This window comes from Phyllobates terribilis, unplaced genomic scaffold (assembly GCF_046119375.1).
Source record: "Phyllobates terribilis strain yellow unplaced genomic scaffold, ASM4611937v1 Scaffold_1__5_contigs__length_1240528914, whole genome shotgun sequence".
Classification (NCBI taxonomy): Eukaryota; Metazoa; Chordata; class Amphibia; order Anura; family Dendrobatidae; genus Phyllobates; species Phyllobates terribilis.
Genome location: NW_027362761.1, coordinates 422,989,953 through 423,003,640, shown reverse-complemented (window position 1 = coordinate 423,003,640; position 13,688 = coordinate 422,989,953). Strand labels below are relative to the sequence as shown.

Sequence of the window (13,688 nt, the reverse complement as noted above, 5' to 3'; positions counted from 1 at the left end):
ATCGGGTACCAGAACCCAAACTTCCACGGGTCCGGTCTTCCCTACTAGAAAGCCATAGACCAGATTGAAACTCTAATGCTAGTTAAGGCATCTACTAGGAAGATCTGAGGGATTTGAAAAGAAGAATAAGTCGGTCTTTTGGTTTGTCTTTGTTGCAAAACAGTCTATTTGAAGGAGAACCAACTGGACATCAGCTGATAAAAGATCTATGTGAAAAGTGACCATTTTCCCCAATCCACCTTCTTGTTCAAAAAGCCCTGAGTTAAGCTGCAGTTAGAATGAACTGATTTCTCAACTCAGAAAAAAAAATTGTTTGCAATAGCCTGTAGAGGACCATTGCCTGATCTCCCCTAGTAATGGGTGAAAGCTATTTCTATTGTATGATCTGTGTAAATTTTTGGGTCAGTTTTAGGTCAAGTGTTGACACTTCTGAAGGGTCTTCCAAATTACTTGAAATTTCTTGTAGTTTGAAGATTTAAAACGCACATGATTGAGGCGACTTTCTTCCCTGCAGAGTTAGATGCTAGGCTTGTACTCCCCAGCCTCACATGCTCACATCGGAAGTGATAGGATAGATCTGTTTCAGAAGCTAAGGAACCACTCTGGCTAGGATATGGGTCAAGATCCACCATCTTAAAAGGAGTACTTGACCTTGGCTGATATGACAATCCATCTTTCCAAGGAAGACTGACTTCTGTTCCAGTTGGAAAGGATGAATTTTTGAAGAGGTCTTTTATAAAATTGGACCCAGGCTACAACAGATATGCAGGATGTCATGTGGTTCAGAACTGGCAGCAAATTCTAAAGTTGAGGAGCATTAAGACAAGAACATTTTTTATTTGATTGTGTGGTCACACCAAATATGGATTTGATTTAGATTTCTCTTTTGTTCATTAATTTTGCATTTTCTTAATAAAAATGAACTATTAACACTTCTATTTTTTCTCTCTGAGCTGTTGGGCAGTAACTAATTAGATGTCTCCCATAAATACCCATAAATACTACATAGCAAAAGGGATTCCGGCTCTTCTTTCTCTGTAGTAAATAGAGAGAAGCAGCAGCATGGAGGGCATTATACAGCTGTACGGAGAAGTATGGCTGTGAATCCAGCGAACCCATCTGACTGTGCTTTGTGCTCCTCACTCCTCCCCTCTCTATGGAGCATAACAGGAGGTGTAATCGAACACCTCACAGTGCTGGCAGTCCATCTTGGTTTAACCATGACAGATTTGAGCTCTTTTTCAGAATGAATGATGAGTTCGGTATGCAGGAAAAAGGAAACAAGTGGCTCATGAGTGGAGAAAGAAGCAGATTTCTCTGCTATATTACAAAGTTTCTTATGTTCGCTTGTACTACCAATTTGTGGAAAATTTGAGGAAGTGACAGTGACCATTGAAAGTGAAAATGTAAGGGGTTCCTTCCAGCACATTGATATCGAGTATGGGCATCCACAGATATTACATCCCAAACATTGCAACTATACCATAAAGTTTAAAGTTGTATTACACAAAAGTTAGTCATGGTCTTTAGTTTGCATATTGAAGAGAGAGGAGCATGAGCACTGACCATGACCCATGTGCATGGAGGCCTTTATTGTTGGAAAGCTACCACAGCCTTAGCTAAGTTTAGCTAGCGTCTCGCCAGCCTTAGACAGTGGTAGATGTGGCGTGTAGATATACAGAACAGTATGCTTTGCTCATCACACATTTGTTGCACTGCACCTGAGAGATTAGGATCAGGGCTCCAACATAATGTAGCAGCCTGAGTCATACAATGAATGAGGTGTCAAACAACACAGCTTAAGTATCTGTATGTTATCTTGTGGACCTCTCCCCTTCATGATGAAAGGGTGTAACATGCAAAGACAGGATTCTTGTTGAAAGGAGAAATATTAATTCCAACACTACAAGGTTTCCACTTTCACTACAACTATAGTTATGTTTTCATTCTGTCATAGTCTATTAAACTGCCAGTCAGCAACCATCCATTAGAAGTGTCAGTGGCACCGACAAGGAAGCCTCACTGTAAGTATCATGTACAATGGTCACAGAGACCTAAAACACCGTCATTCAAGGTAAAAAGGCTACAATATTTTCTATTGTTTACACAGAGCAGGTAATGGCACAGCGCAAATGTCTAACTGTACAATGTCTTGAATTTAAAGGGAATTGGTCACCAAGTGTTTACTACACCATCAGAAAGCAGCATAATGTAGGGGCAGAAATGCAGATTCCAGCAATGTATCACTTTCTGAGTTGCTTGCTGCAGTTTTGATAGAATCACTGCTTTCTCTGCTGCAGATCTAGCAGTTCTCTGACTGCTGAGCTCTGTATAACCCCGCCCACACCACTGATGGGTAGTTTCTGCCCATGTGCAGTGTATTGTACACAGAAAGCTGCCAATCAGTGGTGGGGGTGGGGTTATAAAAAGCTCATGAATATGCTTGACTACCTGGCAGCAGGTTTACTAGTCCTCTAGTGATAATCTCCAACTGATAGTGATCACTGAACAGTGATTTTATCAAAACTAAAATAAGAAGCCCTGTAAGTGACACATCAGTAGAATGAGGCTCTGTCTCTACATTATGCTGAGCTCAGATTAAGTGGCAAAAGCCTTACATTAAAAGGGACAGATTTCCTTTAATGTCTGACTAAACTGACAGACACACTTATGTGCCTACTCTTAGGGTAGATACACATGACCAATTTATCAATCATTTTCTATACGAACCAACACCCCCTGCCCCTCCCCAAACATCCTACAAATAAGTTCCATACTGTGGCTTACACAGATTTACATTAAAGTGGGTCGTAATCATGAGGCCTAGCGGAAATTATAACTGGACATTTGGATTTTTCATGCATTTTTTATGCAACGCTGGTGGATGTGGATCCAGTCCTCATAACTGCAGCAGCTAACTAGAGGGTCAGAGGTACGGGTACAAGGTACAGGAGGGCGAGACAGAGGCGTAGTCAAACGGTCTGAGGTCAAGCAGACAGCACGGGTTTACAGTACATACGGGGAGTCAGTCATGGAGAAGTCAAACAAAGTGGGTAAACAGGCCGGGTCGATAACAGGAGACAGAATAGAGAGATATGCAGAAACTAGGTGCTAGCAGGTTAGGAACCAATGTTCAGGCAGAGAGTGGTGGAAGGAGCTGCCTAATATGGACCATGCTGGCACGTGATAGGCCAAGGAACCTAACCTCTGCAGGACACAGCAGTGTTAAATTCCTGCAGAGACCGGTTACGACCCCCTAAAGCCACATGGAAACCACATGCAAATGCAGCAGTGCTGCAAAAGGCAAACTCAGCGAGATTGCCTGACTCAAGGAGAAGCAGCGAGATGACCACGGTGAGTAAGGTGGCGGTGGGAGGCATGCGATTTACCACAGTGCCATTTTACTTATATGTTAACATGTTCCAGGGGCAGCTCCTTAACTCTTCCTTCTTCTTAAGATGATTAGCTAAGTTTTTAATTTTAACACAGGGGTGAATCGAGTCCATATGTGGTCAAAAAACTATTTCAGAGATTTTTTGGAATGTTTTCCCACACTTTACTGAGTAAACTTTGAAGGAAAGCTTTGTAAAATGAGTTATATTTGGTGTGACTTACTTTTTTTCCCCTAATTATTCATATATGTCGGTAATATGGGTGCAGAGATACAGTTAGGTCCAGAAATATTTGGACAACGACATGTTTTGGCATTTAAGCCGTTTACCAAAACATATTCAAGATGCAGTTATATAGTCAATATGGGCTTATAGTGCAGACTCTCGGTTTTAATTTGACATAATTCAGATCTTAATTGAAGTAAGGGTTTAGGAATTACAGCTCATTAACATCTTAAAAGTAACTGGACAATAATCTCAAAAGCTCTTTAATTGGCCGCATGGACTATTCCCTTGTTAATCCATCATCAGTTAAGCAGGTAAAAGGTCTGGAACTCATTCCAGGTTTGGAATTTGCATTTGGAAGCTGTTGCTGTGAACCCACAACATGTAGTCAAAGGAGCTTTCAATGGAAGAGAAACAGACCATCACTAGGCTGAAAAAAAGAAGAAATCCATCAGAGATAGAAGAAATGTTAGGAGTGGCCAAATCAACAGTTTGAAACATTCTGCAAAAGAAGGTGCGCACTAGTTGTCACACTGACACTGCATACAGGAGGTCAGGGGCCTAAGCTGACCCTAAGCTGGGGCCCTGACTAATCCCTCTACCTGGAGGTACTGTTAAAGGTACAGAGGTCCAGGCCGCCAGCGTAACCCCTACCTCCTGAGGATCCCTGCACCTCAGTAATCTAGTCCTGAGAAGGACCCCGATCACAACAATAGGGGACAGGAAATAATATGCCAACACACAGTACTTAGACGAACGGGACAGTACAAGGGTCAAACCAAAAACCACCTTGCATACAAAAACTACACCACAACTACAGAGGGAACACCAACGGGAAAGGAGATAAATGATAAAGCGAGGAAGGGAAAAACCACACCAAATACACTTAGCTCAGAACTCCAAAATACCACGATCCGCTCTGTTTGTCTGTATGAAATGCTTTCACCGACACTTCCCTAACAGACCGGCAGGCATTTGAAGGAGTCCCACTACAGCAGCATTGATTGCAGCTGGGCGAGGCTGGACCTCGTCTAGCACAGAGAGAGAGAGTTAACTCCCTCACTGCCGAAAAACACAAAACACCAAAAACTCAGCTGCGAGAAGTCAGGCTGTGTAATCGTGACGATCTTCGTAGCGACACACCCGTGACAGTACCCCCCCTTCTACGAGGGGCCTCCGGACCCTCAGGGCCAGGTTTATCCGGGTGAGTCATGTGGAAGGCCCGAACTAATCGGTCTGCGTTAATATCTGACGCAGGAACCCTTCCAATGAACCAGGTATTGAAGGGACCGGCGATTAAAGCGTGAATCGATGACCTTCGATACCTGGAACTCCAAGTTACCATTGACCACCACTGGAGGGGGAGGTAAAGGTGACGGTATCACCGGCGCCACATACCTCTTAAGCAACGATCTGTGGAACACGTTGTGAATTTTAAACGTAGGGGGGGAGGTCAAGGCGGAAAGCCACCGGATTAATTATAGAACTGATCCTGTACGGCCCGATGAACCTGGGACCCAGTTTCCAGGAGGGAACCTTAAGTTTTATATTCCTGGTAGACAACCATACCCGATCGTTCACACTTAGGTCCGGACCAGACACTCTCCTCCTATCAGCCATACGTTTGTATCGGTTCCCCATAGTATTCAGATTCTTCAGCACCCCACTCCATACTGAAGCGAGTGACGACGAAAATCGTTCCTCCTCAGGAACCCCCGAAGAGCCCCCTCTACTGAAAGTACAAAACTGGGGGTGAAAACCATATGCTCCAAAAAACGGGGACTTACCAGTGGATTCGCTCCGCCTATTATTAAGAGCAAACTCCGCCAGAGGTAAGAAAGAAGCCCAGTCCTCCTGGTTCTCTGACACAAAACACCGGAGATATGTCTCCAAGCTCTGGTTCATACGTTCCGTCTGACCATTGGTCTGAGGATGAAAAGCCGATGAGAATGACAAATGCATCCCCCGCCGTGCACAAAATGCCTTCCAGAATTTGGAGACAAACTGAGACCCCCGATCTGACACCATCTCGGAGGGTACCCCGTGAAGCCTCACAATCTCCCCAATGAACACCTGCGCAAGAGTTTTAGCATTAGGAAGAGCAGGAAGAGCGATAAAATGTGCCATCTTGCTGAACCTGTCCACTACAACGAGTATGACCATTTTACCCGAAGACGGCGGGAGGTCCGTAATAAAGTCCATAGACAGATGAGTCCAAGGACGCTCCGGGATCTTCAAAGGTAAGAGGGCCCCAGACGGACGGGTATGTGAGGTCTTAGAGCGCGCACAAACCCCACAGGACGCGACAAAAGTTACCACCTCCCTATGTAAGTTAGGCCGCCAAAACCGACGCGAGAGGAGATCCACAGTTGCTTTACTCCCCGGGTGTCCTGCAAAAACTGAGTTATGGTGTGCCTCGATCACCTTTTGTCGCAACTGATCTGGAACAAACAGTCTCCCTGGAGGTCCAACAGGGGCGTCCCCCTGAGCCTCCAATACCTCCTCCTCAAGCTCAGAGCATACTGCCGAAACCACCACCCCCTCCTGAAGGATAGGAACCGGGTCGTCCGTATTCCCGGCCCCAGGGAAACTACGAGATAAGGCATCCGCCTTTACATTTTTTGACCCAGGACGATATGCAACGACAACATTAAACCTGGTAAAAAACAATGACCACCTAGCTTGTCTGGGATTCAGACATTTAGCGGACTCCAGATATAGCAGGTTCTTGTGATCGGTGATGATGGTGACCGGATGGACTGCCCCCTCTAAAAAATGGCGGCACTCCTCAAAAGCTAACTTAATGGCCAAGAGTTCCCTATTGCCGACATCGTAATTCCTCTCAGCGGACGACAATTTTTTAGAGAAAAAGGCGCACGGATGCCACTTACCAGGGGACGAACCTTGTGACAATACTGCTCCCACCCCTACTTCGGAAGCGTCTACTTCTACAATGAATGGCTGTGACGCATCACGTTGAATGAGTATGGGTGCCGAGGCAAAACATTTTTTCAAGGAGGAGAATGCTTGACAAGCCTTGTCAGACCACCAAGAAAAATCCATCCCCTTTTTTGTCATGTCTGTGAGAGGTTTAACCATGGACGAGAAATTACGAATGAACTTCCGGTAATAATTAGCAAACCCCAGGAAACGTTGTAGTGCCTTAAGATTCTCTGGCAGATCCCACTCAAGAACTGCCCGCACTTTCCCAGGGTCCATACGAAAACTGGACGCTGAAACCAGGAAGCCTAAAAACTGGAGTTCCTGTACGGCGAACACACACTTTTCCCATTTGGCATACAGTTTATTATCCCGCAAGATCTGTAACACCTGCCTAACATGCTCCTGATGAGACACCAGATTCGGCGAGTAAATTAAGATATCATCCAGATATATGACAACAAACTGTCCCACCAGGCGGCGAAAAATGTCATTAACAAAGTGTTGGAACACCGCCGGGGCATTAGTCAGACCGAATGGCATGACAAGGTTCTCATAATGCCCCTCCGGAGTGTTAAACGCCGTCTTCCACTCATCCCCCTCCTTCATCCTAATCAGATTGTACGCCCCCCTGAGATCCAACTTAGAGAACCATTTGGCGCCCACGATCTGATTAAAGAGATCGGGAATAAGTGGGAGCGGATACGGATCTCGGACCGTTATCCGATTAAGTTCACGGAAATCCAGGCAAGGGCGTAGGCCTCCATCTTTCTTCTTCACAAAGAAGAACCCCGCGGCCACCGGTGAAGATGAAGGTCTAATATGCCCCTTAGCCAGACTTTCAGAAATATAATCCTTCATGGCCTGCCTCTCAGGACCAGAAAGGTTATACAACCTAGCTTTAGGTAACTTGGCCTCAGGGAGCAGTTTTACAGAACAGTCATACTCGCGATGAGGAGGTAGTTCCTGACACCCTTTCTCCGAGAATACATCCTCAAAGTCCGCCAGAAATGGAGGTAAGACCCTAGGAGTAACCGCACCGATGACCGTATTCATGCAGTTTTTATTACAGAATTTACTCCATTGGCTTATCTCTCTAGATTGCCAATTAATAACCGGGTTATGCTTAGTTAACCAAGGAAGGCCCAACACTATAGGAGTGGGAAGACCCTCCAACACGTAGCAAGACAACAGTTCCTTATGTATCGCCCCCACTTGAAGTTTTACGTTATGCACAGCTTGCAAAAAACTTCCCTGACAGAGGGGCCTGGCATCGATCGAGAATATGGGGATGGGTTTAGCCAACTCACTCAATCGCATACCTTTAACCCGGGCAAACCGAGCGTCCACCAGATTAGCCCCGGCCCCACTATCCAGAAGAACAGATATCCTCTCAGTTCTCGTACCCACCACCACCTCCGCCGGTACGAGAAACTGAGATGAACCTAGGGACGAAATACCTTCTCCCAGATTGCCGTCCACCACACAACCTGGGATCAACAGTTTTCCGACGACTCTTCACTCTGCAAGGGACGGGATGGACAGCCCCCAATAAAATGTCCCTTTCTCCCGCAGAAGAAACACCTTCCTGTCTTATGGCGCACCACCGGTCCCCTCCCCCGAAATGATGTCCCTCCTAATTGCATAGGCTCCTCTGGACTGACCAGGGGACCCTCCATATAAGGAACCCTTGTAGAAGGTGGAGTCATCACAGGGGGCGGAGTTGCCCCGCACCTCTCCCGAAGCCGTCTGTCAATGCGAATAGCAAGGGCCATAGCGGCTTCCAGTGACGCGGGAGGGTCATACTGAGCCAACACATCCTTTAATTTGTCGGATAAACCTTGACAAAACTGGCTCCTAAGAGCCGGGTCATTCCACTGGGTGTCCGTGGCCCACCTACGGAACTCCGAACAGAATTCCTCCGCCGGACGATCTCCCTGCTGGATCCTACGTAACTTAGATTCAGCAAGGGAGATCCGATCCGGGTCATCATATACGAGACCCAGAGCTGCAAAAAACCTATCCACTGACTGGAGAGCCGGGGAGCCTGGGGGAAGAGAGAACGCCCAAGATTGTGGGTCCCCTTGTAGGAGCGAGATCACAATTCCCACCCTTTGTTCTTCACTCCCCGACAACCGAGGCCGCAGCCAAAAGTACAACTTGCATGCCTCCCGGAAAACAAAAAACTTGTCCCGCCCCCCAGTAAACCTGTCAGGGAGAGCTACTTTAGGTTCTGGTCCGGCTTGCTCCTGGGGATACAAAACCTTGGACCTAACGTCCGCCAGCTCCATGGACAAACTCTGCAACTGCCGAGCTAGACTGGCTACTGGATCCATGGTAGCTGGAGAGAATCTTAGTGGGTCGGTGAAAATGTCACACTGACACTGCATACAGGAGGTCAGGGGCCTAAGCTGACCCTAAGCTGGGGCCCTGACTAATCCCTCTACCTGGAGGTACTGTTAAAGGTACAGAGGTCCAGGCCGCCAGCGTAACCCCTACCTCCTGAGGATCCCTGCACCTCAGTAATCTAGTCCTGAGAAGGACCCCGATCACAACAATAGGGGACAGGAAATAATATGCCAACACACAGTACTTAGACGAACGGGATAGTACAAGGGTCAAACCAAAAACCACCTTGCATACAAAAACTACACCACAACTACAGAGGGAACACCAACGGGAAAGGAGATAAATGATAAAGCGAGGAAGGGAAAAACCACACCAAATACACTTAGCTCAGAACTCCAAAATACCACGATCCGCTCTGTTTGTCTGTATGAAATGCTTTCACCGACACTTCCCTAACAGACCGGCAGGCATTTGAAGGAGTCCCACTACAGCAGCATTGATTGCAGCTGGGCGAGGCTGGACCTCGTCTAGCACAGAGAGAGAGAGTTAACTCCCTCACTGCCGAAAAACACAAAACACCAAAAACTCAGCTGCGAGAAGTCAGGCTGTGTAATCGTGACGATCTTCGTGGCGACACACCCGTGACACTAGTAGAACGACTTCACACACACACACTTTTTCTGAGGGTTTTTTAAACAAGTTTTTATTGGTTTTTCAAATATCAACCAAACACACAAAACACACAATTCCGGGTTTGCTGACCTATAAAGGGGTTGTCCAGCCTTATGAAACTGATGACCTATCCTTAAGACTGGTGGGTCTAACACACGGCACCGCCACAGATCAGATGTTTTTCAGTTCAAATGTTGGCCGGATGTAATCCGTGAACAGACCCACAACAGCACAGCTCCGTACATTGTTTAATTGATGCTGCCTAAAATTGCAATGCAGCACCTATTCAGTTGAATAGTATCAGCAGAGCGGTGGGGTGCTGGTGTAAAAATGCCATACATTCACAAGTTTTTTTTTTTTTTTTTTTTAAATATATATATATATAATAATATTATATTATATTATATATATATATATATATATATATATATACACACACACACATACATACATATACATACACACATACATATATACACACACATACATACACACACACACGTACTGTATATACATATATACACACACGCTTTTATAAGCTTTCTTTTGTCATTTGACAAGCATTTTTAATCCAACTATATTTTAAATTCCATTTAAAAGCTTATAGACAAAAAAAAAAAAAATCACTCCCAAAGCATCGTGTGTTTTAATGAAAGTAACAAAAATGCAGCAAACCAAGATGCTTTGTAGGTAAACTTTACAATACCTACAAACCACTGAGAAAGTGCATCCAAACTCTTGCAAGGATTTCCTAAGCTACTCGTGCCAGATTTCCGGCTTAGGCTAGGTCCACACGACATTTGTAGCTATTGTTGGGCACATATGCTAAGGAGGTATGCACACAATGGGAGCCACTCTCAGGATGGGTGCCGACACATCTGTCCATCATACGGACCCATAATTAAGAAACGTGCACATCACGGTGTAGGTTTCTTCGCAGTGGCCTTCTATGTAGGAAAGAGTAGTTTGCTGTGCTCTACTATACAGTTAAAAAATTGTTATGCAAATGCATTTGATACAGACCAAGGCAGAAAGAACACACTTTTGTCCTCTGTCGCCTATGGCAAAGTAGGTACTGTAGGTTAAGAGCACAGAGGAAGTCCATGTTTTGCACCACATTTATTATGTGTTTTAGAAAGATTTTTCAACAGGCTTGACAACTAGGTGTGGCCTATCAGTGGACTGGGGTGTGGTGCTGCGTGACAAAACCGCTCTGAAATCATGCCACACATTGGCATAACTTAGTTAACTAAACTAAGTCAACTAATAAGTGGTGCAAACATAGAATAATCTGAAGAGGTTTCCAAATTATCAGACATCAGTAGCTACTTTTAAACATTTTAAATTACCGTATATTTTTAAAACAGTTTAAACTAACTTTGCATTGTCTAAAAGTTACACAGTTTAAGTAAATCCAGCCCTTGTGTGCAAGAGCTTACCAACGAGCAGAATTGTAAATGCTGCTCTGGACTACAATAAATGTGGAATTGTAAGTGCTGCTCTGGACTGCCTATTAGCTAAGTTATGACAGCTATATTTCACCGTCAAATAGATAGGCGTGCGCTCAATTTCAAGAGGGGAGGTTCAAGTGGAACGGTGTCTAAAGCCCATCACACATCTCTGGTAGTGATGGGCGAGCACTAAAATGCTCGGGTGCTCGATGCTTAGGTCGAGCACATTGGAATACTCTGGGCTCGTGGCTTGGGTCGAGAACCCATGTAAATCTATGGGAAACGCAAGCATTTTTCAGGCGGCTCCCCCCAGCGGTCTGCAGAGGGCCTAAAAATTGCCCAAATCAATGGGAACAGTGATCAAATGACATGGGAACAGCATGGGGAAGAACCCTGGAAGCATTTCTGACTCCCAAGTCACTGCTGTCAACGACGTTGTCAGACGTATTACGCCACTTACAGACAATAAAACATACAAAAACTAAACCAAAATGGATTTTCCTGGGAAATATGTTAAGGAACATCCTTTCCAGGGTAATGACTTGTATGTAAAGCAAAATAAATAACCAAAAACAAAAATACTCCACCACACCTTTGGCTATGTTCATACTTAGCGTTTTTGATGTGTTTTTGCGTGGGTGTAGAAGTGTCACCAACCAGTAATGACTGTCACCAAAAATTGTGAGAAAGCGAGGGTCATGGGAAAGGCAGAATAACAAACTCAGCCATACGTGTCAGACTGCTAACAGGCAAGACTTCCGTGTCCTCACCAAGAGGATGACTGACCATGCTCTCCTCCTCCTCTCTGTCCTCTGGCCACCGACGCTGAACAGACGGTATGACAGTTGTGCAGGTAGTACCGTCTATAGCGAATGAAACTAGCTCCTGTTCTTCTTCCTCCTCCTCCTCCTCATTGTCACCCAATCCACGTTGGGATGAGATGAGGCTGGGCTGTGTGTAATCACCCTGTATGGTTCCTTGCTCCATCTCATCGTGCTCCACCTGCAATGCATCCTCTTTGATTGTGAGCAGAGAGCATTTCAGAAGACAGAGAAGCGGGATGGTGACGGTAATTATGACCTCATCGCCGCTCACCATCTTGGTGGAGTCCTCAAAGTTTTGGAGTATGGTACAGATGTCAGACATCCATGTCCACTCCTGAGTTAATGTGTGGAGTCTGAACTGAATACCGACGGCCTGGTTGATGCTGGTACTCAACAACTGCCTTCTTCTGTTCACAAATCCTTCCCAACATCTGCAGTGTAGAGTTCCAACACTTGGGGACATCACACACCAGTCTGTGAGCCGGAAGCTGCAAATGCTGCTCAAACACAGCAAGGGCGGCGGAAGCTGTAGGTGACTTTCTAAAATGGGCACACAGGCGGCGTACTTTAACAAGCAGATCCGGCAGCTCCGGGTAGGATTTGAGAAACTGCTGAACCACGAGGTTAAAACACATGGGCCAGGCATGGTACGTGAGTGAGCTCACCTTGCCTCAGAGGCACCACCAGGTTCCGGCTATTGTCACACACGACCATGCCTGGCTGTAGGTTCAGCTGTGTGAGTCACAGATCTGCCTGCTCTTTCAGAGCTGTCCACAACTCTTCAGCATTGTGCGGTTTGTCACCTAAGCATATTAGCTTCAACACAGCCTGTTGCCGCTTGGCCAAGGCAGTGCTGAAGTGCTTCCAAGCTTGTGACTTATGTGGTCATTTTGGAGATGGAGGCTGAAGAGGAGCAGGAGGATGAGGTGCAGGAGCTGTAGACTGTGGGGACAGCCCAGATTGACCTAGGGCCAGCAATCCTTGGCGTCGGGAGGACGTGTTCCGTCCCAAGGTCCGACTGGATCCTGGCTTCCACTATGTTAACCCAGTGTTCCATCAGCGAGATGTACCGTACCTGCTCACAAACACTTGTCCACGTGTCCGTGGTTAGGTGGACTTTCCCGGTAACTGCGTTGTTGACGGCACGGCTAATGTTTTGGGACACGTGCTTGTGTAATGCGGGGACGGCACACCGGGAGAAATAGTGGCGGCTGGGGACCAAGTACCGAGGGACGGTCGCCGCCATCAGGTTGCGGAATGCTTCCGTCTGCACAAGCCTAAAAGGCAACATTTCGAGTGCAAGCAGTCGTGAAATCTGGCAATTTAGTAGTGTGGCCTGTGGGGCATTGGCTGTGTATTTGCGCTTGCGTTCCAAGGACTGGGGTATGGACAACTGAATGGTGCGCTGGGACAAGTACGTGGACGTGCTTGCTGATGGTGCTAGTTGTGAGTTTGCAATAACTGGTGCAGGGCAGGATGCATCTTTGCTTGCACCATGGACAGGGGATTGGCTTCCATGCACAACAGCGGAAGAAGCAATGGTGCCACCCACAGACACTGTTCTTGGACCCTGGGGTTCGGCCCACAAAGTCGGGTGCTTTGCTGCCATGAGCCTGATCATGCTAGTGGTGGTCAGGCTGGTCGTTTTGCCACCCCTGCTGATGCTGGCCTGGCAGGTGGTGCAAATGGCCTTTTTGGGGTTATCGGCAGAGTCTTTAAAAAACAACCAGACTCGGGAACAGCTGTACTGGCAACTTCCTTCGAGTTGGTGTTACTGGGAACGGTTGCGAGCCTTCTTCCTGCCTGTTGGGGTGCTCTACCTCCCTCCCCGTGCG

The 13,688-nt window shown here is 46.4% G+C and overlaps 1 protein-coding gene across 5 annotated transcripts in view; it reads right to left on the bottom strand.

Annotated features, from left to right (window-relative positions):
- Window positions 1-13,688, bottom strand: part of EPB41L4A (erythrocyte membrane protein band 4.1 like 4A) — a 334,648-nt gene that overhangs the window by 188,063 nt on the left and 132,897 nt on the right. The window lies entirely within an intron of this gene.